Source organism: Pelobates fuscus, chromosome 4, assembly GCF_036172605.1.
Source record: "Pelobates fuscus isolate aPelFus1 chromosome 4, aPelFus1.pri, whole genome shotgun sequence".
Lineage (NCBI taxonomy): Eukaryota > Metazoa > Chordata > Amphibia > Anura > Pelobatidae > Pelobates > Pelobates fuscus.
This window is the reverse complement of record NC_086320.1, coordinates 49,401,372-49,428,716: the sequence shown is the minus strand read 5'-3', so window position 1 is coordinate 49,428,716 and position 27,345 is coordinate 49,401,372.

Sequence of the window (27,345 nt, the reverse complement as noted above, 5' to 3'; positions counted from 1 at the left end):
TGTGTATCATCTTTAGAAGAGGCTTCCTTCTGGGACAACAGCCATGCAGACCAATTTGATGTAGTGTGCTGTGTAGGGTCTGAGCACTGACAGGCTGTCCCCCCACATCTTCAACCTCTACAGCAATGCTGGCAGCACTCATATGTCTCATACGTCTATTTCCCAAAGACAACCTCTGGATATGACGCTGAAGACGTGCACTCAATGTCTTTGGTCGACCATGGCGAGGTCTGTTCTGAGTGGAACTTGTCCTGTGAAACCACTGTATGGTCTTGCCCACCGTGCTGCAGCTCAGTTTCAGGGTCTTGGCAATCTTCTTATAGCCTAGGCCAAGCATGGCAAAGGAGTAGCCTACTCTGCTAAAAATTTACCAGGCCGGGACTCGGAGAGGTCGCTGGAAGAGCTCAGTCTTCCTGCTCCTCACTGCTTCCTCTCGAGCGCCGTCATATTGATATCATATTCTGGCACATGGCATCACTAAACTGCGCACGAGGGAGGAGTGTGGAGCATGAAGACTGAGATCTACATGTAGAAAATCCCCACCCCAGCTCCCAAAGGTAGGGAGCAATAAATAAAATAATATGAGTGTGTGCAAGAATGTGGAAATGTGTGTGTATGTATTTGTGTGTATGTCTGTCTGTCAGTGAGTGTGTGTCTGTCTGTCAGTGTGTGTGTGTGTCTGTCAGTGAGTGAGTGTGTGTCTGTCAGTGAGTGAGTGTGTGTCTGTTTGTCAGTGAGTGTGTGTCTGTTTGTCAGTGAGTGTGTGTGTGTGTGTGTGTTTGACTGTGTCTGTCTGTCAGTGAGAAGGTGAGGTCCCTGTATGCATTATGATACTATTGTGTGTCTCTGTCTGTCTGTCAGTGAGTGTGTGTGTGCCTGTGTATGTCAGTAAGTGTTTGTGTCTGTCTGTGTTTGTCAGTGAGTGTGTCTGTCTGTGTGTGTCTGTCAGTGTGTTTGTGTGTGTGTGTGAGTGAGTGTGTCGGTCAGTGTTGTGATAGCAGCGGCTTGACAGTGGAGGACCTGGAGGTGCACGGAGGCTCGCACCGCCACGTCATTCCGACGTGACGTCGACGTGCTCCACCTTCACAGGGTTTCGAGAAGTAGCAGGAGGATACACTTTGGCATTCTGCACCATTTGGGGTATACCAGAGGCGGGACTCCGGAGTTGCATATTGGCAGCGGCAATGTGAGTGGAGTCTGCTTGTTGGCTGCTGGGATTTAGTAGAAGGGGGACTGGGATTTAGTATAGGTGGAGGACTGGATTTAGTGTATGGGGGGCACTAGGATTTAGTAGAGGGGGATGCTGTTTGTTTTTTTCTACTGTACTTTTCAAAATAAACCTAAGTTTCTATGAAAATGTAAGTTGTTTTTTTTTTGCGGCCCACATAAACAATAAACCTTGTTTATTTGGCCCGTGCTAAACTTTTAGTTTGATGTGGTTGGCCTAGGCCATCTTTATGTAGAGCAACAATTCTTTTTTTCAGATCCTCAGAGAGTTATTTGCCATGAGGTGCCATGTTGAACTTTCAGTGACCAGTATGAGAGAATGTGAGAGCGATAACATCAAATTTAACACACCTGCCCCCCATTCACACCTGAGACCTTGTAACACTAACAAGTCACATGACATCAGGGCCCAATTTGGACATTTCCACTTAGGGGTGTACTCACTTTTGTTGCCAATGGTTTAGACATTAGTGGCTGTGTGTTGAGTTATTTTGAGGGGACAGCAAATTTCCACTGTTATACAGGGAGTGCAGAATTATTAGGCAAGTTGTATTTTTGAGGATTAGTTTTATTACTGAACAACAACCATGTTCTCAATGAACCCAAAAAACTCATTAATATCAAAGCTGAATATTTTTGGAAGTAGTTTTTAGTTTGTTTTTAGTTATAGCTATTTTAGGGGGATATCTGTGTGTGCAGGTGACTATTACTGTGCATAATTATTAGGCAACTTAACAAAAAACAAATATATACCCATTTCAATTATTTATTTTTACCAGTGAAACCAATATAACATCTCAACATTCACAAATATACATTTCTGACATTCAAAAACATAACAAAAACAAATCAGTGACCAATATAGCCACCTTTCTTTGCAAGGACACTCAAAAGCCTGCCATCCATGGATTCTGTCAGTGTTTTGATCTGTTCACCATCAACATTGCGTGCAGCAGCAACCACAGCCTCCCAGACACTGTTCAGAGAGGTGTACTGTTTTCCCTCCTTGTAAATCTCACATTTGATGATGGACCACAGGTTCTCAATGGGGTTCAGATCAGGTGAACAAGGAGGCCATGTCATTAGATTTTCTTCTTTTATACCCTTTCTTGCCAGCCACGCTGTGGAGTACTTGGACGCGTGTGATGGAGCATTGTCCTGCATGAAAATCATGTTTCCTGAAGGATGCAGACTTCTTCCTGTACCACTGCTTGAAGGTGTCTTCCAGAAACTGGCAGTAGGACTGGGAGTTGAGCTTGACTCCATCCTCAACCCGAAAAGGCCCCACAAGCTCATCTTTGATGATACCAGCCCAAACCAGTACTCCACCTCCACCTTGCTGGCGTCTGAGTCGGACTGGAGCTCTCTGCCCTTTACCAATCCATCCATCTGGCCCATCAAGGCTCACTCTCATTTCATCAGTCCATAAAACCTTATAAAAATCAGTCTTGAGATATTTCTTGGCCCAGTCTTGACGTTTCAGCTTGTGTGTCTTGTTCAGTGGTGGTCGTCTTTCAGCCTTTCTTACCTTGGCCATGTATCTGAGTATTGCACACCTTGTGCTTTTGGGCACTCCCGTGATGTTGCAGCTCTGAAATATGGCCAAACTGGTGGCAAGTGGCATCTCGGCAGCTGCACGCTTGACTTTTCTCAGTTCATGGGCAGTTATTTTGCGCCTTGGTTTCTCCACACGCTTCTTGCGACCCTGTTGACTATTTTGAATGAAACGCTTGATTGTTCGATGATCACGATTCAGAAGCTTTGCAATTTTAAGAGTGCTGCATCCCTCTGCAAGATATCTCACTATTTTTTACTTTTCTGAGCCTGTCAAGTCCTTCTTTTGACCCATTTTGCCAAAGGAAAGGAAGTTGCCTAATAATTATGCACACCTGATATAGGGTGTTGATGTCATTAGACCACACCCCTTCTCATTACAGAGATGCACATCACCTAATATGCTTAATTGGTAGTAGGCTTTCGAGCCTATACAGCTTGGAGTAAGACAACATGCATAAAGAGGATGATGTGGTCAAAATACTCATTTGCCTAATAATTCTGCACTCCCTGTACAGGCTGTACGCTTACTACTTTATATTGTAGCAGTGTCATTTCTTCAGTGTAGACACATGAAAAGATATAATCAGATATTTACAAATAGTGAGGGGTGTACTCACTTTTGTGAGATACTGTATGTATTTATGTCCGCGCATATTTCTACTTGTGATGTATGGTGTTTGAGTCTATGAGTGTTGAGGGGTGGGGGGGGGGTAGGCTTTAGGTTAGACACAAGTTAATCTCAGAGTTAGATTTTATAGAGTGTTAAGATTAAAAGTTTGAGAGGGGGTTAAAGTTGTGGTATAAGGTATTCTGTTTAGAATTATTTGGTTTAAGGTTAGATTTAAATTTAGATTTAAACCTGAGATAAAGGTAAAAGAGGTAAGCAACAAATGTTGTGGACTGCATCCACCTTGTTGCATTGCCAGCATTATGGTTGTAAGAGTATTATGGGATATGCAGTTCACAGCACATGGAGTGCTGAAGTTGCCTACCTCTGGTTTAGTCTTTGAGTGCTTAAATTGGGACTAAGGAAAAAGATTGTTTAGGTCTGGGGGGAGGAGGGAGAATTTAGGGGTAGGGAAAAAGGGGTGTTCTGAGTACAGACATGTGGAGTTTGAAGGGTTGTTTGCAAAGCACTCACACTCCTATGATAGCAGATATTACACAGTAGGTATTACACAGCTTTTACACAGTAGGTATCACTCAGTGTCATGCCTGCTCCTCCTGCAAGGCATTTCCTGTGTGAGAGGCTGTTAACAGGCAGATAGGAAATTATCCCTTTGACTTCCTGTCCAGCCTCACGCACAGTCAGTGGAGGATGTTTGTATTCATTTGCACTATAAGGAAGGCAAAGCCACATATCACCCAGTTTACAGTCCGTCCTTATAATTATTTAAGTGACAAATAGACAGGTGAGATATGGTCTGTCTATACAATATGACTAGTGAAAAAAGAAATATGGGGATTGTGGCCTACAAGTACTTTTTTATTTTAGCAAAGGACAATTCATTTTAGTTGGAACACTCCTAAAAGTACAGTCTATGCTGTTCTGATCACTTGTCCTAACCAATGACTTGATTGTGCCCATGCGCAGTTATTCACATTTTACCCAATGATAATTGCACACACAGACACAGGTGGGGCTATTGTGACAACATGGGTATAGCCGAATGTAACCTAAGTATTAGAATATACAGTTCCGGTATGAAGTCTCTATATCTTCTCACCTTTGTGTGTGCCCTATACAAGTCATACCACATTGGTAGCCTTTCACCTGGAAGGCTTGCACCAATTTCCTCCATATTATTGACCTTGCAAACCTCCTACTTTCAGGATTAAAGGAAGGATTACATAGTAATTAGGATTTTGGCCATGTTAGATGTGCATGGTTCAAAATGTGGAGCAAACACAATGAGATTGCATTAACAGGAAGGGCTAGGGACAAAGTTTAGCTTAGTTCTACAGTGAAATAAACATGTCTGAGACTCTGAGGCAAAGATCATAAGCCATAATGAAGAATATAGCTTTATTTTCCAAAGTCAAAAACACAGACGTGTAACAGCTGGCTTAACAGAAGACACTGTTATTGTAACATCCACTAAGCTATGTGAAGTTACCTCGTGAAATGTGAGTGACGTTTATACTTACAATGCAGAGCAAAGTGTTACTAATAAACCTTAAGCCTTATTGTTTGTTCTTCATAATGATGGTAAACGCATTTCCAATTGATATGATCTCTTCATAATAGTCAGCCAATATACCCCAGAATACTGTCAGCCATTAAATATATGACAATTACATTTTAGATGACAGGGATAATACACAAATGAACCTTCTTCAAGTCATTTTTAATTTCAAAATGTGCAATATCTAACTCACTTTCAAGAAAGGATGTGGTAATTCTTGACCAAAAATATAAATGGTTAATGGTTGGAAAAATATTTCCAGATTCTACAGAACGGCATATAACTCATTTCCTTAGAAGTGAGAACCAGGCATTTTTTTTCAATTACTGAGCAAAACAACAAAATAAGAACATCCAAATAGAACGTTTTGTACATACATATGTCTTCAACCCTGGCTAAAAAACAACTTTATTCAAGATGTATCCAATCCCATGAGTTCTTATAAATCATTTTTATTGAATATTCCATTGCTTATTAAAAATTAGTCACCACTCGTGAATATGAATGACAAATTATTTAGTAATTGTCCAATCCTTTCAGCCTCATCGAAAGCTTTCAAGTGAGATATTTTGATCCATTTTAAACAATGTACTCCAATCAAAGACTCCCAAAAGCATTATCATAGGAACACAAAGTACTCTTTAAAAGCTCCTTATGTATGAATGTTGGGTTTTTCTAATACCTAAAAAAAGAAATAAAGTGAGAATAATGCACAGGCAGATATTGCATAATGGACAATTATTTCTCTTCTAGAACAATATACATAATATGGGATTTAAAGAAAACATACGACATTTTAAGTTCTCAAAAACTTATATGACTCTTGTTAGACCCTCTTTACAATTAGTTTGGTAGGAACTGAAAATCCCTTTTAAAATCAAGAGTCAAGATTATTCCCTGAACTAACATTACTAGATCTGAACCTTATTGTCTTCACCTTGTACCTTTAGAATAGTTTACAGTAATTTTTTTAAGGATTGACTGATTAACCAAATGCCACTTAAATGAACACTAGGTCAGGAACACAAGCATTTATTCCTGACCCAATAGTGTTAAAACCACCATCTAGCCCCCATGCTCCCTCTAAATATAGTAAAATCGTACTTCTGTTCAAGTCCGCAGCTGCTGGCTCTGCCCCTGATCTACCTGATTAGCTGGCATCATCAGAAGTTGTGTTTTGAGCCAATCACAATGCTTTTACATAGGCTTTGATGAGACTGTCATGTAGGGAGATCAGGGGCAGAGCCAGCACAAGCCAAACACCACCCTGGCCAATCAGCATCTCCTCATATAGATGCATTGAATGGCAGTGCTACACACTGTGCCCCAGGAGGCACCTCTAGTAGCCATCTGAGGAGTGGCCAGTGAAGTTATCACTAGGCTGTAATGTAAACACTGCATTTTCTCTGAAAAGACAGTGTTTTCTGCAGTAAGCCTTAAACTGAATGATTCTACTCACCAGAACAAATACAATAAGCTGTAGTTATTCTGGTGACTACAGTGTCCCTTTAAATAACACTCAACACTGGAAGATGATACTATTTTTTTTTTAAAAATCCATTATAATATTAAAAAATAATAAATATGAACTTTGACGTAGTACATAACTGGGGAACTTCAAAGGAACTTCAAAGAAGGTAAAAAAATTAACTATAGATTGGGAGCGCAACCTAATCAAAATGGAAATGCATGAATATAGGTGAACTTAGCTACAATTGCTGAGCCTATGGTAGTTTATGTTCTTTGAAAATTCTATTTCCAATTTTCTACTGAAGAAAGAAACATATTTGTCTTCAGCTACAATTCAATTAAGCTCTCTGTTGGGAATTTCAAACTAATTAGTTAGAAGTGGATTCAATGCTAAGGATATTGAGGCTGTGAAAACCAGCTCTGCTTGCACAGAATTATTATTTCAGTATTATTTATAGCAACAGCAACAAAAAACACAAAACAAAATGTTTTCTTTCACTCTCTCTGACAGATTATTCAAAGTAGTAGTTAAAAAACAAGATTAGTGACATCTTCGTTTAGGACAGTGTAGCCATCTCCTGTCTACCCTCTCCTATGTGTTCGGTGCAGGATATTAGGCTATTTCCCTCAGGGGGATGTAGAGGTTGGCGACTGGTGCAGTAGAGAGGGGAACAGGAGCTGTAGAAAGGAAGGCAAGGATTGTAGAAGGAGGGACACAGGGACTGTAGAGGGGGGATACAGGCGTTGTCGATTGAGGCAGGGGTTAATGTGGCAGGACAGGGGATGTAGAGGGGGACCGGGGACGTAGAGGTTGGTGACAGGTGCAGTAGAGAGGGAGGCAAGTGATGTAGAAGGGATACAGGGACTGTAAAGGGGGAACAAAGGGACTATAGAGGGGGGGACAAAGGGGCTATAGAAAGTTTAAAAAAAAAAGTATATTTCCCCCCTTGTCCGTGTTGGTCAGGTGGGACAGGAATAGCCAGCAGCCAGCACACAGAGCAGCCAGTGAAGTCGTCCGGCCCCTCCTGATGATATCATGAGGAGGGCGCCTGATTTCCACTTCTCTACATCAGGACTCCACCGCACTCCACTGGGGAGTCTAGAGAAGAACAGTGAAAGTCACGTCCCCTGACGAATTTCCGAAGTTCCGAATTTCCGAAGTGCTGAACAAAACCGAATTACCGAAGTGCAGAATTGCCAAAGTCCCGAATTGCCGAAGGGCCAAATTTCGGAAGTGAAGAACTGAAATGAATTGCCAAACGCGTTTCACCAGAAACGCGTTTGGCTGTTTTTAAAATGTATTTTATTATTTATTATTAAAGGAGTATTGGCCCCTAATAGTGTGCTAGTGCCATATACCTTTATTTTTTTATGTTTTTACCTGGTTACCTTTTTTACCTGGTTACTGCATACGTTGGATTATTCACTCTCTCAAGAATCTCAGGTGGGGATTATACCACCTACGCCTATATAGTGAGCAGTATATTCCTGCTCACTTATATGTGAGTAGTATACCTTTCTAATATTCTTATCCGTTATTGCTATATACAGAGAGCACTATTTGTTTTTATCTTCTTCTTCATACCGAGGACCTGTACCTACCAACACCTATTCCTACCAGTGGGGGATCAACGCCATTGAATGCTATACACTCCTGAGCTGGTTAAAGCTCTACAATAGGCTTCCACATCATCCGGATACCTGATTTCTTTGGATCCCACAAGCCCTATCGATTCCACTTACTTATCTCTTCAATCAAACTTGGACTACTGTTAATTTTATACTTTTTTCAGGACTTTATTCAATTTTTACTAATTTTTATTTAAGTACACATTGTTTTTACTAATATTGTTTTTACTATTATTGTATTACAATTTTGGCGCAACCTATTTTCTGGTTTTTACTAGTGTACTATTTGTTGATGTATTGTGAGGGAACATCATACCCTTACGTTGCGGCCCATACATGATTAGTATTTAGCTGTTTATTGGTCCCTAAGCACTGATCCAATTGCCACTTAAACTATACTGCAGCCACTTCAAGCAACCAAACAACGTACTTGAGAAAAATAATCCAGAAAATATTTAATTTAACGTGTTTAGTCCACGTAGTGCCTTGCATAAACTTGATTTTATTTATTTGTTCTTGAATCTGTTCATTCTCATGTCTAGTTGTCTACTACTAAAACATGCCTTTTCACAAAAGCCTTTCTTGACCATAATCGTACAGTGGTTCTTAGTTCAGCCCATCTGACCTCATTTCCTCAATCATTTATCCATGCTCCTCACCATTGTACCCATCACCTTGAAGAGATAATCGTATCACCCGAACAACTTTAGATGGAAGAGAGATTCTCAGCACCAAAGTGTAGCAGGACCAACTGTAGCAGGATTGTTACTCATGCAGCACCGACCTTCTGGGACACACTTTCCTACGCTGTCAGATTTTCTCCTAGTTTGCCTTCGTTTGAACGCTCCCTAAAGACATTTTTGTTTAGAGAAGCCTACCACTCAACTAACAAATTCCAATTAATCAATAAAAGCCCTCATCTCACTCTGACTGCATTAGTGTCATTCTCACTTTGCAGCCCCCACCTCCTGTTTTTCACTCATCCCATCCATTAATAAGGCCCTCAACTCCTCCCTGAATTTGCTTGTCAAATTTTGTATTGCCTCTTACATGTACTTGTCAGGAGATGACTAAGACCCAACAAGCAGAACTTGAGTTAACAAATACAATATACCTGAATACTAAAGCGTTTTACCGGGCCTTAGAACGACCGGATTTAACAAGCCTAGGCCAGGGATACAGAGAGTATGTAAATGGTAAGACAAGCCAGCTTTCAAGGAATACAGAATTACAGAGAAAAGAATAGTCAAGGTACAAGCCTGGGTCAAAATACAATAGAATCAATAAATATAACACACACTTGGATAACCACTAGGGAAATCATGTCAGGGCACTGCACTAATGTCCCAATGAGCTATAAATAATCCTAGGAGGACATTTATTGGCTATGCACAGTCATGTGACGTCAGAATGTGCGTGATGTCTGCATGATGACGCACACATGTTCATCCATGCGGGGATGCACCATGACAGTACTCCCTCCCTGAAAATTGGCCACCAGGTGGACAGGAGCAGGAGCAGTATGCCTGTTCTATTAAACATCGCAGGAATGATAGAGGGATGTCTCCCATGGGTAATATAGAATGAGTGTACGTTGAGGACTCATGTGTTGAATTATTGTGGGTGAATCCTGCCCAAGGAGAAGACCTGACCAATTATCTTGATTGTGGGATATGCAACAACACAAGAACACTTCAAATGATTGGTTTGCTCTCTCTGCTGCTCCATTAGTTTGAGAATGACAAGAGGAAGAGAAGGATAGTGTTGTACCCAGCTTAGAACAAAACGTTATCCAGAACCTCAAAACAAACTGCATGTTTCTATCAGATACTATTTCTTATGGGTGTCTGTGTAATTAGTAGATTTCTTTAATAAAGATCATGGCTAGCTAAGCAGATGTAGGCTTAGAGAGGGAATTCAAATGAATCATTTTAAAAGGTGATTAATAATCATTACGATGGTGGTGTGTCCTCAAAAGGAGGTAAATCTACAATGAAATCCATCGCCAAATGGGACCATTACACTTCCAATACTGGAAGTGGTTGGAGGAAATCACAATGTAATTGAAGAGTGGTTTTAGTCATGGCACTAGTTGTACAGGCTTTAATGTAGGCATGGATATCAAGACCTAAATTTGGCCACCAAAATTGTCTTGTAATAAAATACATTATTTTAAAGATGCCTGGTTGTTCTACAGATTTGCTGTCATGAAATGAAAAGAGTACTTAATTTATTTCTGTGCACGGAACAAATAGCTTATTTATAGGTTTCTCAGCAGGCGACCACGCTTGAGCTTCCTGTATTTTTTCCAACAACGAGAAAGACATGGACAGTAATTTAGCTGTTAATATGCATTCTGGTGGAATGATTGGTGTTATATCTTGTTCATATTCTGAATCGGTATCAAATTGTCTTGGTAATGCATCAGCTTTCACTTTGCGAATATTTGGTCTGTACGTTAGAATGAAATTGAAACGAGCAAGAAACAAAGACCAGCCTAGTCTGACAGGAAGATAGACATTTAGCATCACTGATGTATACCAGATTCCTATGATCTGTGATAATCATAACAGTGTCAGGATCGGGACAGGGATCCAACACGCAGAGTACAAACAGTAGCCAGATACGTATACCGGACCTTAGAATGGCCGGACTAACGTAAGTAGTACAGTATAGAATGGTCAAAGACAAGCCGAGGTCGAGGGTAACAGAAGACAGGTAAGCGAGAGACAAGCCGAATCAAGGGTAACAGAGATAAGCAGAGTAAGGTAAACAAGCCGGGTCAAAACCAAAAGGGATAATAGAATACACAAGCACTGAGTGACTAGAACAAGCTAGAACCACGACAGGGCAATGAGCTAATGAACGAAGCTCTGTTAAATACCCTGTTCAGAGCAGTAACCGCGCCTCCGAGGCGTCCTGATTGGTCCTGCAGCAATTGAGTGACAGGTCGTTCCGGAGGAGTGTCTTGATGACAACTTCCTGCCTAGATGCTGTAAAAGGCAGTCACTCCCTCGCGGCCGGCCTTGCATGACCGGATAGACCGTGGGGAAGGGAGCCATCAGGCCGTCTGGATGGAGGAACAGCTAAGTCTCTACCTCTTTCGGAGGTAGAGACCGCAGGTACCCTGACAGTACCCCCCCTCTCAGATACGCCCACCGGGCGGAATACACCAGGGCGAGAAGGGAATCGAGAGTGAAACGCCCTGCGGAGACGGGGAGCATGCACCTCCTCCTGAGGTACCCAACTTCTCTCCTCAGGACCATAACCCTTCCAATCGACCAGATATTGCAGTTTCCCCCGGGAGATTCGAGAATCAACGATGGAATTGACCTCATACTCCTCCTGACCCTCCACCTGAACTGAGCGGGGAGGGGCGATCGTGGAGGAGAACCTGTTACATATTAATGGTTTTAGCAAGGAAACATGAAATGAATTAGGAATGCGTAAGGCATTAGGCAACGCTAAACGATACGCAACTGGGTTAATTTGAGACAGTACCCTGTAAGGTCCAATATATCGAGGAGCAAACTTCATGGACGGCACTTTTAACCGAATGTTTCTAGTACTTAACCATACTCTATCGCCTGGAACAAACACCGGTGCTGCCCTTCTACGTTTGTCAGCGTGTTTTTTAACTAGCGTAGAATTGTGCAGAAGGATTTGTCGAGTTTGATCCCACAACTCTCTTAAATTGGCAACATGAACATCCACCGACGGTATCCCTTGAGAAGAAGACTCCGAAGGAAGGATGGAAGGATGAAAGCCATAATTCAAGAAAAAAGGGCTAGAATGCGTAGAATCACAAATGAGATTGTTATGTGCAAACTCCGCCCAAGGAATCAAACCGACCCAATCGTCCTGGTGTTCTGAAACGAAACAACGTAAATATTGTTCAACTTTTTGGTTAGTGCGTTCAGCAGCTCCATTGGACTGAGGATGATAGGCAGAGGAGAAATTCAATTTGATGCCTAGTTGGGAGCAGAATGATCTCCAAAAACGGGAAACAAATTGGGAGCCTCTGTCAGAGACAATTTGGGAAGGTATCCCATGCAAACGGAAAATCTCCCTGGCGAATATCTCCGCTAATTCGGGCGAAGATGGGAGTTTAGGTAAGGGAATGAAGTGAGCCATTTTAGTAAATCTGTCTACCACAGTGAGGATGACAGTCTGCTTTTTAGAGATAGGCAAATCAACAATGAAGTCCATTGCCAGGCAGGACCAAGGCTTTTCAGGAACCTCTAAAGGGTGCAGAAATCCGCATGGAAGCGAATGGGGTAGCTTGGTCTTGGTACAAACTTCACATGCCCCGATGAATTCTTTAATATCCTTGCGTAAGTCAGGCCACCAAAAATCTTTAGAGACCAGCGCATAAGTCTTGCGGATGCCAGGATGCCCAGCCACCTTGCTGTTATGGAGACAGCGTAGCACCTCCAGTTGGAGAGCGGCAGGAATGAAGTGTCGATCCCCAGGAGTCTGTTTGGGTGCCAAATGCTGAAACTTCATGATCTCAGAAAGCAATGGAGAGTGAATCCTGAGATTCATGTTCGCGATGATATTCCCCTTAGGAACTATGGAGGACAGAAGTGGTTCAGTTATAGTGGATGGTTCATATTGACGAGACAAAGCATCGGCTTTAGAGTTCTTAGAACCAGGTCTATACGTAAGTACATAATTAAAGTGAGTGAGGAACAAAGCCCAGCGAGCCTGCCTGGCGGACAAGCGCTTAGCCTCCCCAATATAAGACAAGTTCTTATGATCCGTTAGGATAGTAACAGGGTGTAGTGTCCCTTCCAGTAAATGTCTCCACTCCTTTAAAGCCTTAATGACCGCTAACAGTTCCCTCTCCCCGATGTCATATCTGCTCTCAGGCCCAGAAAATTTTTTAGAGAAGAAACCACAAGGGTGTAACGGTTTATCCACCCCTAACCTTTGAGACAGAACAGCCCCAACTCCTGTCTCAGAAGCATCGACCTCGAGCAAGAAAGGCAGAGTCGTATCAGGATGAACTAGAATGGGAGCTGAGGCAAAAAGTTCCTTGAGAGTCTTAAAAGCACCAAGAGCTTCCTCAGACCAGAACTTAGTATCAGCCCCTTGTTTGGTCATATTGGTAATAGGCGCAATGATAGAGGAGTAACCCTTAATGAAGCGCCTATAGTAGTTGGAAAAACCAATAAACCTTTGGATAGCCTTGAGTCCTTTGGGCAAAGGCCAGTCTAAAATAGATTGGAGTTTACCAGGATCCATTTTAAAACCTTCCCCAGAATCACGTACCCAAGAAAGTCTACCTGAGACTGATCAAAACTGCACTTCTCCAATTTGCAGTATAGACCATGTTGCAGAAGTTTGTGTAACACCTTTCTGACCTGTCTATGGTGAGTCTCAATCTCCTTAGAGTGTATTAGTATGTCGTCCAGGTAAACAATAACACAATCATGCTGAAACTCCCTAAGTACCTCATTAATCAACTCTTGAAATACTGCAGGAGCATTGCATAGTCCAAATGGCATAACAGTGTATTCGTAATGGCCATACCGGGTATTGAATGCCGTCATCCACTCGTGACCTTGCTGGATTCTCACCAAATTGTAAGCCCCTCTGAGATCTAACTTGGTGAAGATTTTGGAGCCCTTAAGACGATCAAATAACTCGGCAATCAGTGGGATGGGATAGGCATTTCTGACAGTTATTTTATTCAAGCCTCGGTAATCGATACAAGGTCTCAGCGTGCCATCCTTCTTCTTAATGAAAAAGAACCCCGCCCCGGCCGGAGAAGAAGACCTCCTGATGAATCCCTTTTCTAAATCCTCCTGAATATACTCCTCTAGAACCGAGTTTTCCTGAACAGACAAAGGATATACATGGCCCCTCGGAGGCATAGTCCCGGGTAGAAGCTTAATTTTACAGTCAAATGACCTGTGTGGCGGCAAAGAATCGGCATTCTTCTTGTCAAACACTGCCCTTAAGTCTAGGTAAAGGTCTGGTATTTGTCTTTCTGTGGACTGAGTAGGATTCTCCTGTATGTTAATATTAGCTAATGGAGAAACCTTGCACAAACACCGATCCTGGCAGCCCCGGCCCCACGAGAGTATCTCCCCTAACTCCCAATCAATAATAGGGTTATGTTCTTTCAACCATGGGTACCCCAGAACTATGGGAACGGAAGGAGACGAAATGAGCAGAAGAGATAAATTCTCCATGTGTAGGATACCAACATTTAACTCAATGGGTATGGTCTCACGAAAGATAACAGGGTCTAGTAGTGGTCTACCATCTATGGCCTCAACGGCCAAGGGTGTCTCCCTTAGCTGGGATGGGAAATTGTTTTTACTAGCAAAGGCTTGGTCGATAAAGTTCTCAGCAGCACCGGAATCTATCAAACTTCCCTCCCGCAAGTTAAGGAAACTGGTAGCAGAAGCCTGTAATCTTTATAATTAGGAGTAGAGGACAAAATAGAAACACCCAAGGCCTGTCCTCTAGAGAGACTTAGGTGCGAGCGTTTCCCGGGCGGTTAGAACAGTTCGAGAGTAAATGACCCTTAGCTCCACAATACATACACAAACCCTCTCTTCTCCTGTACTGTCTTTCCTCCTCAGAGAGGCGGGTATACCCTATCTGCATAGGTTCAGGAAGCAAAGATACCGTGGAGTCAGGACTTGGAAAAGCGGGGGCTAACCTAAAAGAAGGTCTCCGGTTCCTCTCTCGAGTGTTCTGTCTCTCTCTTAAACGTTCATCTATACGAGAGATGAACGAAATTAAATCTTCTAAATTCTCAGGGAGTTCTCTGGTAGCAACCTCATCAAGGATTACTTCAGATAAGCCATTCAAAAATACATCCATATACGCCTGCTCATTCCACTTGACCTCTGACGCCAGAGACCTAAACTCTAGTGCATAATCCACCAGTGTTCGGTTCTCCTGTTTCAGACGCAACAGTAATCTGGCTGCATTAACCTTTCTACCTGGAGGGTCAAATGTTCTTCTAAAAGCAGCTACAAAGGCGTTATAGTTATAAACTAATGGGTTATCGTTCTCCCATAATGGGTTGGCCCATCTCAGAGCTTTCTCAATAAGTAGGGTGATAATAAATCCTACCAATGCCCTATCTGTAGGATAAGAGCGAGGTTGCAATTCAAAATGGATACTAATCTGGTTTAAGAAACCACGACACTTCTCAGGAGCCCCACCATAGCGTACTGGGGGGGTAATGCGAGAAGAAGCACCCACTGTGGCTACCTCTTGTAGCGGTACGTACCCTCTCCAGGGGCCGCCCGGGGTCCTCTCTTCTCGCCGCGCGCGGTCCTGCTCCTGCACGAGCCGCGCGCGGCTCAGCCAACGATAAGATCAGTCAGGCGGGCAGTGACCGCGAGAAGCGGTCACGTGTCCCGCCCGACACTAAGAGCGCGCCGCGCGTCTCGGGCGCGCTCTTAAAGGGACAGTGGGAGACTAAATTAGAGTCAGTCTCCCATTGGCCCTTGTCAGGCCACATTCCCCATACACTCACGTTTTGGGGGCGTGGATATGACAGGGGCCAATCAAAGTGAACCTTAGGGTATTTATACTCACCTGTTTCCCTTGCTCCTTGCCCTATCGTGGTTTCTGTCCAGTTCCCTTTAAGTGCTTGTATCGTTCAGTTGGTTTTTTGGTGCTTGACCTTGGCTTTGTTCCTGACTCCGCTCTCTCCTTATCCTTGCTTGCTTATCCGCTGTTTTGTCCTCTGTGTACCAGTCCTCGGCTTGTTCTACGTTACGCTGTCTCTCAGTTCCCTTGACCTCGGCTTGTTCTGACTCTGTCTTTCTCTCGTCCTAGTCCGGCCATTCTAAGGTCCGGTAAGACGAACTCTGTTTCTTGTCTCTTGACTGTTGAACTATTCCTGCGTGTTGGGGTATATTACCGTGACATTACGATAGGGCCATGGACCCCGCAGGTTTAGGACAACAGATGGCCACTCATGAGGCTAGATTCGCAGAACAGGATCACCGTATGGATCAAATGGCTCAAGCCATCCAGACACTGTTATCCAGATCAGCTCCGGTACCTGTACCTGCGCCTCCTGTAAACCCTATACCAGACACTGCTAATATGCCTACTGCTTCAGCACATCTAACCCCGCCACCTAGGTATGGAGGGGACGCTAAGACATGTAGGGGATTCCTTAATCAAGTGGAGTTCCACTTTGAAATGTACCCACGTTCATTTCCCACTGATAGATCTAAGGTGGGTTTTCTTATGCACCAACTTACGGATAAGGCACTAGAATGGGCAAATCCTATTTGGGAGGCTAATGGGCCTATGGTACACGACTTCACTAGCTTCCTAACAGCGTTTCGTAGAACATTTGACACGACTAAAAGGTCAAAAAATGCCGCCAGGGCATTAATGAGAATAAAGCAAGGATCTAAATCTGTAGCCGATTATGCTATTCAGTTCCGTACCCTTGCCTCACAGGTAGATTGGACTAATAATGGGCTTACTACTGCGTTTATGGAAGGTCTGTCTGAAACTATGTTGGATGAGGTAGCAGCTAAGGACCTCCCTGTACCCCTGGAGGACCTGATTGACTATCTTATCGATATAGATAACAGGATCCGTGACAGGTTATATACCAGGTCCAGAAATAGACACTTTGTTCCCGTTAACTCCCCTAGAGCTGAGACTCCCGAGGGATCTAAAGGTTCTGAGGAGGAACCTATGCAGTTAGGGGTTGCTAAACTTACTGACGCTGAAAAGCTTTATAGGAGAAAGGAGGGACTTTGTCTTTATTGCGGTAGGAGGGGTCATATGAGACAAGAATGTCCCGTGCGTCCGGGAAACTATCGCACCTAAGACCGTATAGAGGACTGGCCTTGGGTGTGACATCACAGTCCTCACATTTGCCTCTTAATAAATTACTTCTTCCTGTTTCCCTGCACCTTGATAGTAACTGCATAGCAGGGAATATACTAGCCCTGGTTGATTCCGGAGCGGCCGAAAACTTTATTGATTCCAGTTTTGTCAAGGAGAATAACATACCCACCAGAGAGAAGGAGACACCCTTGGCCGTTGAGGCCATAGATGGTAGACCATTATGCTCTCCCGTTATCACACATGAAACTGTTCCACTACATTTGTCTACAGGGGTGTTACACTCTGAGACCATTCGGTTTCAGATCATTACTTCTCCTTCCTCTCACCTCGTGTTAGGGTATCCTTGGTTACGTACTCATAATCCCACCATTGATTGGGAGTCAGGACAAATAGTTTCTTGGAGTGATTCTTGCCAAGAGTCTTGTATTGTTAAAATCACCCCTTTGAATTCTACTAATATTCCTCCCGTGCCTACGGTCATACCCTCTCAGTACCTGTCTCTTAAATCTGTTTTTGATAAAAGGGAGGCTGAAAAATTGCCACCTCACAGGCCTTACGATTGTGCAATTAATTTATTACCTGGTACGATGCCTCCCAAAGGGAGAATATATCCTTTATCTCCTCAGGAGAATCTGGTTATGGAGGAATATATTAAGGAATCTCTAGAGAAGGGATTTATAAGAAGATCCTCTTCCCCGGCAGGGGCGGGTTTCTTCTTTGTATCTAAGAAAGATGGCGAATTAAGGCCTTGTATTGACTATAGGGGCCTAAATAAAATCACCGTCAAAAATGCGTACCCCATACCTTTGATCACAGAACTATTTGATAGGCTTAAACAGGCCACAGTTTTTACTAAATTGGACCTTAGGGGTGCTTACAATCTCATACGTATCAAAAAGGATCACGAGTGGAAGACCGCATTCAATACCAGGAGTGGCCATGGGCGTAGGAACCGGGGGGGATGGGGGGGACGCATCCCCCCCAGCAAATCATGCGGGGGGACAGGTATGGGGAAATCCCCCCCAGCTCCGCCGCCCCCCCCCTGATGCTGCAGCCGCCCGAGCGCTCTGCAGAGAGCCTCAGGCGGCTGCAGCTTTGCCCGGGCTGGTGCGTCCATGAGAGCGCACCGCCCGGGCGCAGCATGAAGAGAGGAGCTGACAGGAGGGAAGCGCTCAGCGCTCCCTCCTGTCACTCCTTCACTGTAGCGTAGCCGAGCGCTGTATAGTCCGCCGGTACAGGGAGCATCTGTCTCCTGTACCCGGCCGGACTAACAGGAAGTGCACACTGAGTGTGCACTTCCTGTTAGTCCGCCGGGTACAGGAAACAAAAGCTACCTGTACCGGCGGACTATACAGCGCTCGGCCACGCTACATCATAGGTAGGGGAGGGAGGGAGAGAAAGAAACAGGAAGGGGGGAAGAGGGAGGGGGGGGGAATAAAGAAACAGGGAGGGAGGGAGGAAGGGGAAATAAAGAAACAGGGAGGGGAGGGGGGGGAATAAAGAAACAGGGAGGGGGGGGGAATAAAGAAACAGGGAGGGGGGGGGAATAAAGAAACAGGGAGGGAGGGGGGAGGGGGGAATAAAGAAACAGGGAGGGAGGGGAAATAAAGAAACAGGGAGGGAGGGAGGAAGGGGAAATAAAGAAACAGGGGGGGGAAGGGGGGGGAATAAAGAAACAGGGAGGGAGGGGAAATAAAGAAACAGGGAGGGAGGGTGGGGAAATAAAGAAACAGGGAGGGGGGGGAAAGAAGCAGGGAGGGGGGAGAAAGAAGCAGGGAGGGGGGTAAGAAGCAGAGAGGGGGGAAAGAAGCAGGGAGGGGGGGGAGAAAGAAGCAGGGGGGGGGAGAAAGAAGCAGGGAGGGGGGGGAGAAAGAAGCAGGGAGGGGGGGAGAAAGAAGCAGGGAGGGGGGGGAGAAAGAAGCAGGGGGGGGGGAGAAAGAAGCAGGGAGGGGGGGAGAAAGAAGCAGGGAGGGGGGGAGAAAGAAGCAGGGAGGGGGGGAGAAAGAAGCAGGGAGGGAGGGGGGGAGAAAGAAGCAGGGGGGGGAGAAAGAAGCAGGGAGGGGGGGGAGAAAGAAGCAGGGAGGGGGGGAGAAAGAAGCAGGGAGGAAGGGGGGGAGAAAGAAGCAGGGAGGGAGGGGGGGAGAAAGAAGCAGGGAGGGAGGGGGGGAGAAAGAAGCAGGGAGGGAGGGGGGGGGAGAAAGAAGCAGGGAGGGAGGGGGGGGAGAAAGAAGCAGGGAGGGAGGGGGGGAGAAGGAAGCAGGGAGGGAGGGGGGGGAGAAGGAAGCAGGGAGGGAGGGGGGGAGAAGGAAGCAGGGAGGGAGGGGGGGGAGAAGGAAGCAGGGAGGGAGGGGGGGGAGAAGGAAGCAGGGAGGGAGGGGGGGAGAAAGAAGCAGGGAGGGAGGGGGGGGGGAGAAAGAAGCAGGGAGGGAGGGGGGGAGAAAGAAGCAGGGAGGGGGGGGAGAAAGAGTGACAAGGGAGGGAGAGAGATTGACATCCACCACACACACACACACACACACAATCACACAATCATACCACCCTTACACACACAGAAACACACAATTCATCCTTACACACACTCAATGCACCCCGTGCACACACACACACACACTCACACAATCATGCAACCTTACACACTCAATGCACCCCGTACATACACTCAATGCACCCCTTACAGACGCACACACTGCATCCCGTACATACACAGAATCACACCTTGCAGCCCTTACACATACAAACACAGATTCACACAATGCATTCCTTACACACATATCAGGACATCCCCTACACACTCCACCCCCTGTGAACAAACTCATTGGTGGAACATGAAGGTGGACCCTGGGATCCAGACCTTGAGCTGTGTAAAGGACCCCCAAAAAATGGAGCTGCTTCCCGTTCTCACAGAACATTGATTTTTGTGACCACAGTTACAAACAGCCTCCAGAGAGCCTGTTCTACACCAGACCAGTGGAGCCAGACTGCAGCTAGAGCCCATCATCATCCTCATCTGGTTGTAAGTAGGCAATCTAGCATATTATTCGTTGCACTAATCTCTAATTTACCTCACATTAAAGAAACACTATAGTCCCCAGAAGCACTGCAGCTTAGTGTAGTGGTTCTGGTGTCTATAGCCTGTCCCTGCAGGCCTTTTAATGTAGGCACTCCAGCACTGGCGTTAGTTAACATGGCAGAAAAATAATTGGAAAGGGTTAGAGGGGCTACTAATAAGGATAGGGGAGAGGGGTAGGTAGAAAAATAATTGGAAGGGTTTAGGGGGGCTACTAATATGGATGGGAGGAGGGGGTAGGTAGAAAAATTATTGGAAGGGGTTAGGGGAGTACTAATATGAATGGAAGAGGTAGAGTGGGTTCTAATATGCATGGAAGGGGTTAGGGGGGTACTAATATGCATGGAAGGGGTAGGGAGTTAATGTGCGTGGAAGGGGTAGGTGGAGTTCTTTTGTGCATGGAAGGGTGGTTCTAATATTCATGGGAAGGGTAGGGGTGGTTCTAATCAGGAGGATCCCGGCGCTGTATCCGGGTAAGTAAAACCCCTTCCCTGTGGTGACCCTTTAATGTTGTTATTATTTAATCATTTATATAGCGACTGCAAATTCCGTAGCGCTGTACAATGGGATAAACAACTCCTAGTTTACGGAATAAGAATATACCCGGCGAGTAAAAATGCTATCCCCCCAGATTTTTTTGGGTTCCTACGCCCATGGGAGTGGCCACTACGAGTACACTGTGATGCCCTTTGGTCTTTGTAACGCCCCAGCAGTTTTTCAAGAATTTATTAATGATGTCCTACGTCAATTTATACATACATTCGTTATAGTATACTTGGACGACATATTAATTTATTCTACTGATTTACAGACTCATCACATGCATGTTAAATTAGTGTTGAGAACTCTTCTGGTTAACGGTCTCTATTGCAAACTCGAAAAATGTTCATTTGATCAATCTGAAGTCCAATTCTTGGGTTATATAATCTCTGCCAAGGGTTTTCGTATGGATCCCAAGAAACTGTCTGCCATTATGGAATGGCCTCTACCCCAGGGTTTGAAAGCCATTCAGCGTTTTCTGGGGTTCTCTAATTATTATAGGCGTTTTATTAAAGGGTTTTCTGCCATTGTAGCGCCTATAACCAGAATGACCAAGAAGGATGGTAATACTCATGTCTGGAAACCAGAAGCACTCGAGGCCTTTGAATTCTTGAAGGCTACATTTGCCTCTGCTCCTGTTTTACAGCATCCTGTCCCTTCACTGCCCTTTATTCTTGAAGTTGATGCTTCTGAGATAGGGGTAGGTGCTATCTTGTCTCAAAGAGATTCACCTGAAAAGCCGTTACACCCTTGTGGCTTCTTTTCCAGACAGATGTCCAAAGCAGAGAGGAATTATGATGTAGGCAATCGTGAACTCCTTGCTATCATTTTGGCGCTCAAGGAATGGAGACATCTGCTAGAGGGTACTAGGGATCCCATCCTCATTTTAACGGATCACAAAAACCTCTCATACCTTAGTGAAGCAAAAAGATTGTCTTCTAGGCAGGCCAGGTGGTCTCTGTTTTTGTCTCGTTTTAATTACATAATCACATACAGACCGGGTGATCGTAATACTAAAGCTGACGCTCTGTCCAGACAATTCGAGACTACTGACAAACTCGAGGTCGATGTTACCCCTGTCATTCCGCCTGACAGAATAATAGCGACTACTGTTCTTTCCATTTCGTCTTCTCTCTTACAAGCTATTCAGGCTAAACAAAACTTGGCTCCTGGGGAGAGGCCTGCTGATAAGCTATTCGTTGATATACCGGAGAGACGAGACATCTTGTCATTATATCATGACACTAGAACTGCCGGACACCCTGGTATTTCTAAGACATTCTCAGCAGTTTCTAGATATTTCTGGTGGGCTTCCTTGCGCAAGGACGTCACCGATTACGTTAATGCCTGTAGCACTTGTGCCAGTATGAAGTCCTCCCACAGAGTTCCTTGTGGGTTGTTGCATCCGTTGCCCATACCCGAGAGACCGTGGTCCAATATATCCATGGATTTTATTGTTGAATTACCTCCCTCTAATGGTAAAACTGTCATCCTGATGATTGTGGATCGTTTTTCTAAGATGGCTCATTTTGTGTCTCTTGTCAAATTGCCATCATCCAAGGAACTTGCCTCTATCTTTGCCAGGGAGGTGTTTCGGTTGCATGGTATTCCCACTTCGATCGTGTCCGATAGGGGTAGCCAGTTTATCTCCAGATTCTGGAGAACGTTTTGTACAGAGATGGGTATCTCCCTCTCGTTTTCTTCAGCCTACCACCCCCAGTCTAATGGAGCTGCTGAACGTGCCAAGCAATCTCTAGAGCAGTATCTTCGTTGTTTCGTGTCCCACCATCAGAACAATTGGGCTGACCTTCTTCCTTGGGCTGAGTTTGCTCGTAATAATGCTGCTCATGAATCCTCCGGTAACAGCCCTTTTTACGTTGTTTATGGCCGGCATCCCGTGGTTCTTCCAGCTGCATTCTCCTTACAGGGCATGCCAGCTCTGGACGAACATTTGGCTAGTCTACGTAATACTTGGGAGCAGGTTCAGTGTTCTTTGGTGGCCTCAGCTGCTCGCCAGAAGGTTCAGGCAGACAAGCATCGCAGGGCAGCTCCATCCTATGCTGTGGGAGACCGGGTTTGGCTTTCTACTCGCAATATTCGTCTTCGTGTGCCTTCTATGAAGTTGGCCCCTCGTTTTATTGGTCCTTTTCGTATCTTGCATGTGGTTAATCCTGTCTCGTATGCATTGGATCTTCCTAAAAATTTACGCATTCCTAACGTGTTTCATACCTCCTTGTTAAAACCCCTCCTGTGCAACCGTTATACTCGGCATGTCCCTCCTCCTCCTCCGGTTTCTGTGGAGGGCCATGAGGAGTTTGAAGTGGCGGCTGTAATTGACTCTCGTTTGCTTCGGGGTCGCCTCCAATATCTGGTACATTGGAAGGGCTATGGGTCTGAGGAACGCAGTTGGATTTCCGCTGACGCTGTTCACGCTCCTCGCCTTGTGCGTTCTTTCCACGCTCGTTTTCCTGCCAGGCCTGCTCCTCCCCGCCCGGTGGGCGTGTCTTCAGGAGGGGGTACTGTAGCGGTACTTACCCTCTCCAGGGGCCGGCCGGGGTCCTCTCTTCTCGCCGCGCGCGGTCCTGCTCCTGCACGAGCCGCGCGCTGCTCAGCCAACGATAAGATCAGTCAGGCGGGCAGTGACCGCGAGAAGCGGTCACGTGTCCCGCCCGACACTAAGAGCGCGCCGCGCGTCTCGGGCGCGCTCTTAAAGGGACAGTGGGAGACTAAATTAGAGTCAGTCTCCCATTGGCCCCTGTCAGGCCACATTCCCCATACACTCACGTTTTGGGGGCGTGGATATGACAGGGGCCAATCAAAGTGAACCTTAGGGTATTTATACTCACCTGTTTCCCTTGCTCCTTGCCCTATCGTGGTTTCTGTCCAGTTCCCTTTAAGTGCTTGTATCGTTCAGTTGGTTTTTTGGTGCTTGACCTTGGCTTTGTTCCTGACTCCGCTCTCTCCTTATCCTTGCTTGCTTATCCGCTGTTTTGTCCTCTGTGTACCAGTCCTCGGCTTGTTCTACGTTACGCTGTCTCTCAGTTCCCTTGACCTCGGCTTGTTCTGACTCTGTCTTTCTCTCGTCCTAGTCCGGCCATTCTAAGGTCCGGTAAGACGAACTCTGTTTCTTGTCTCTTGACTGTTGAACTATTCCTGCGTGTTGGGGTATATTACCGTGACACCTCTAGACCTGAACCGACAGGAGAAACAGGGGTATTACGTATCTCCTCTGGTGGGTTATTGGCACGAGATAATAGAGCCTGTAGCGCAAGCGCCATCTGATCCATTCTGTGATCCATGGCTTCAAACCTAGGATCAGGAGAAGCAAGCTGACTGTTTGTACTTGCAGGATCCATTGGCCCTGTCGTAATGTCAGGATCGGGACAGGGATCCAACACGCAGAGTACAAACAGTAGCCAGATACGTATACCGGACCTTAGAATGGCCGGACTAACGTAAGTAGTACAGTATAGAATGGTCAAAGACAAGCCGAGGTCGAGGGTAACAGAAGACAGGTAAGCGAGAGACAAGCCGAATCAAGGGTAACAGAGATAAGCAGAGTAAGGTAAACAAGCCGGGTCAAAACCAAAAGGGATAATAGAATACACAAGCACTGAGTGACTAGAACAAGCTAGAACCACGACAGGGCAATGAGCTAATGAACGAAGCTCTGTTAAATACCCTGTTCAGAGCAGTAACCGCGCCTCCGAGGCGTCCTGATTGGTCCTGCAGCAATTGAGTGACAGGTCGTTCCGGAGGAGTGTCCTGATGACAACTTCCTGCCTAGATGCTGTAAAAGGCAGTCACTCCCTCGCGGCCGGCCTTGCATGACCGGATAGACCGTGGGGAAGGGAGCCATCAGGCCGTCTGGATGGAGGAACAGCTAAGTCTCTACCTCTTTCGGAGGTAGAGACCGCAGGTACCCTGACAAACAGGTACAGTAGAACGTTCTAAGAATGCCTCCACTCTTTCAAGTCAAGGATTATATTAAATAATTTCGTGTTCCCTATGTCGTAGTTGACCTCGGAAGCAAACAACTTTTTGGAGAAAAGGCCACAAGGATGAAGGGAATATCTTGTCTCCTGTTGAGAAAGAACAGCTCCTACACCTGTTTTTGAGGCATCCAAATCCAATACAAATGGTTTGGACAGATCAAGGTATGCTATAACCAAAGTAATGGCAAAGTAAAAGCCTCTTGGGATCAGAAATGGGTATCTGCTACTGTATGTGTGAGACTGATAATAGGTTAAATAATTAATGAAAAACCTTTGCTAAATCTACGATAATAGTTTGTGAATCCTATGAATCTTTGGATTGCTTTCAATTTCTTGGGCATAGACCACTGGTAGCCTTTTACTAGGTGAAACGTGTGTTTATGCAAAAAGATTGCCCTGAGGACTTTACTATTGGATTGTATTCTTGTTTCTATTTGGAATTGAGTTTTTGTATGTTACATCTCTACTGGATCGAATAAATATTGTTTATATCTGTACCTGGAGCTGGGAGACTTCTTTCACCTGGAGAGCAAGGGTGAAGTCCCCCTACAATTAGGCACACTGCAATTTAAAAAAAAGGCTCTGGAGCAGGTGAGTGGTTATAAAATTATTTTTATCTACAGTGGTGTGCATATCCACTGCACTAGATATTTTGTCTTGTTTGCTTTATTCCTGAGGTGGATACTACTAGAGCCAAAAAATAAGGAGTCCCCAATAGAGGCTCCAAGGAATGAGAATTAGAGCCGATTCTTGTTGCTCCTATATATGTGAGTAGATATCCAAAAAGGATTTGTTCAAAGGGGTAACACATTGTCTCACATTTGTCAAACAGTCTGCACTATTGTGTCTTCTGTTTTCTTTGAGGTTTTTATCCTTCCTGAAATTCTGGCTGCTGCTAAGTATTTATTAGTGAATTTCAGAATGCATTTGATCACATGCACTTTAAGCACATTTAGTGTTATTGAGTGGCCACCTCTATCCTCACTCCCGTAGTGCACCTATGAACCCACTCATAAGTCTCACTACTACGTGGTGCTGGAGACAAGCAATGCCTGCTTGAATCCGCCCGCCACAAATAAAAGAAAATTGGAATTCCACCAGCCTCAGCGCTCGAAGCTGTGGGTTACCACCTCTCTGCAAGCAGAGTTACGTGCACAATGGAGCTAGCTAGGCTATCAAAGTGACACAAGAAGGATCACAGGAAATTATGAGTCTACACAAAATCCACAGTTCCAACACTCCTCTTTTTCCATACAGCCACAGCCACGAGGCTCCTAAAAGAGGTAAACAGGCAAAGAAGACCCCCAGGAAAACTTCCACAGGTCAACCCCCCTTTTTCCCTACAGCCACAGCCACGTGGCTCCTAAAAGGAGTAAACAGGCACAGGACTCCAGGCAAATCCCCCGGGTCCACCCCCCTTTAACCCAAAAGGGGTAAACAAGCAAACAGGCAAACAGAGGACCCCCAGGCAAACTACCACAGGCCCACCCCCCTTTTATCCCAAAAAATAAAAGGGAAACAAATAAACACTCAACCCGGGCACTTAGCTAAAACAGGCAAATACAAACACACCCAGGCAACAGATAGACTAAATGCAGGTAAACAAGTGAGTAACGAGACCCCGGGCAAGATATTACCTGTCTTTGATGTCCTCCCGGGAAGCAGTCACAGACACGTGGACGGGTCAATCAAAGGGGCCGGAACATACCGGTGGCTCTGCAGAAGTCTCTACCGTGTACCTGGAGGTGATCAATCTCCTTTCCTTCCCCCCGGATTCCTCTGTCCAACAGCGTCTTCCTTAGGACGGCTCACCGGCCAGACATAGCCCGGGGCCCCACGTTGGGCGCCAAAGTTGTTATGGTACTTTTTAGCAGTAAACAAAGATGTTTAACCCCTTAAGGACCAAACTTCTGGAATAAAAGGGAATCATGACATGTCCCACATGTCATGTGTCCTTAAGGGGTTAAATGTCTATCTGTTCCTGTCCAAATTAAAGAAAATTAAATTGCGTTTATACGCTGAAGTAATTCAGACTGACACACGGAGTTCAGGTTAAAATAACTTCGAGGAAATTTATTGGCAAGTGAAGAAAGAACGGGCTCGCAGGCCCTTTTAAGAGGCATTTTGCGTCATCATTGATTATCAAGATATCAGTAAATAAACATCATTAATTGGATTGATTGTTAAGTGTCTGTGTTAGTGTCCACCTATCAATATAATTAATTGGCTCAAAAACTAAGTGGTTAGCTAAGTGTCCACCCACCGAGAGGTGGTATTGTTTTGGACACGGGTGGGGACAAGGGGCTCAAGCGCCATCTTCCCTAGCATGAGGTTTACTCGGTGGAAAGGGGGGCTTGAGCGTCATTTTACATAGTCAGTGATGTCAGGTCTTGTGGTCAGGTGCAAGGTCTCTTATGAATAGAACATTTCATTACTACAGTGTTCTCATGGCCTTCAAATTATACTATGTTGCGAGTCATGTCTTTATAGAAAATACAGTCTTTGTCCATTGTGTTAGATGTGCTGGGAAATTCTGTCATGTAATGTAGTCTTAAAATGGAGAAGTCAGGTTATGAGGACAAAATGGAGGATTTGTGTCAGTATGGGGTTAAAATGGAGTTAGTGCAATAATTCAATACAGGTTCAATAAAGATTTTTAATAATTCTACATCATTATTAAAGCATTTTTGGTTGGTCTTAAAAAATGTTTGTACATAAATCTATTATTGTGAGAATCTAACACCTTATTATTGTACAAGCACTTTAATATAAAAAGAGGTGAAAGTAGTGATCGTGTGTTTAGCAGTGTATATTGATTTTTGCACAA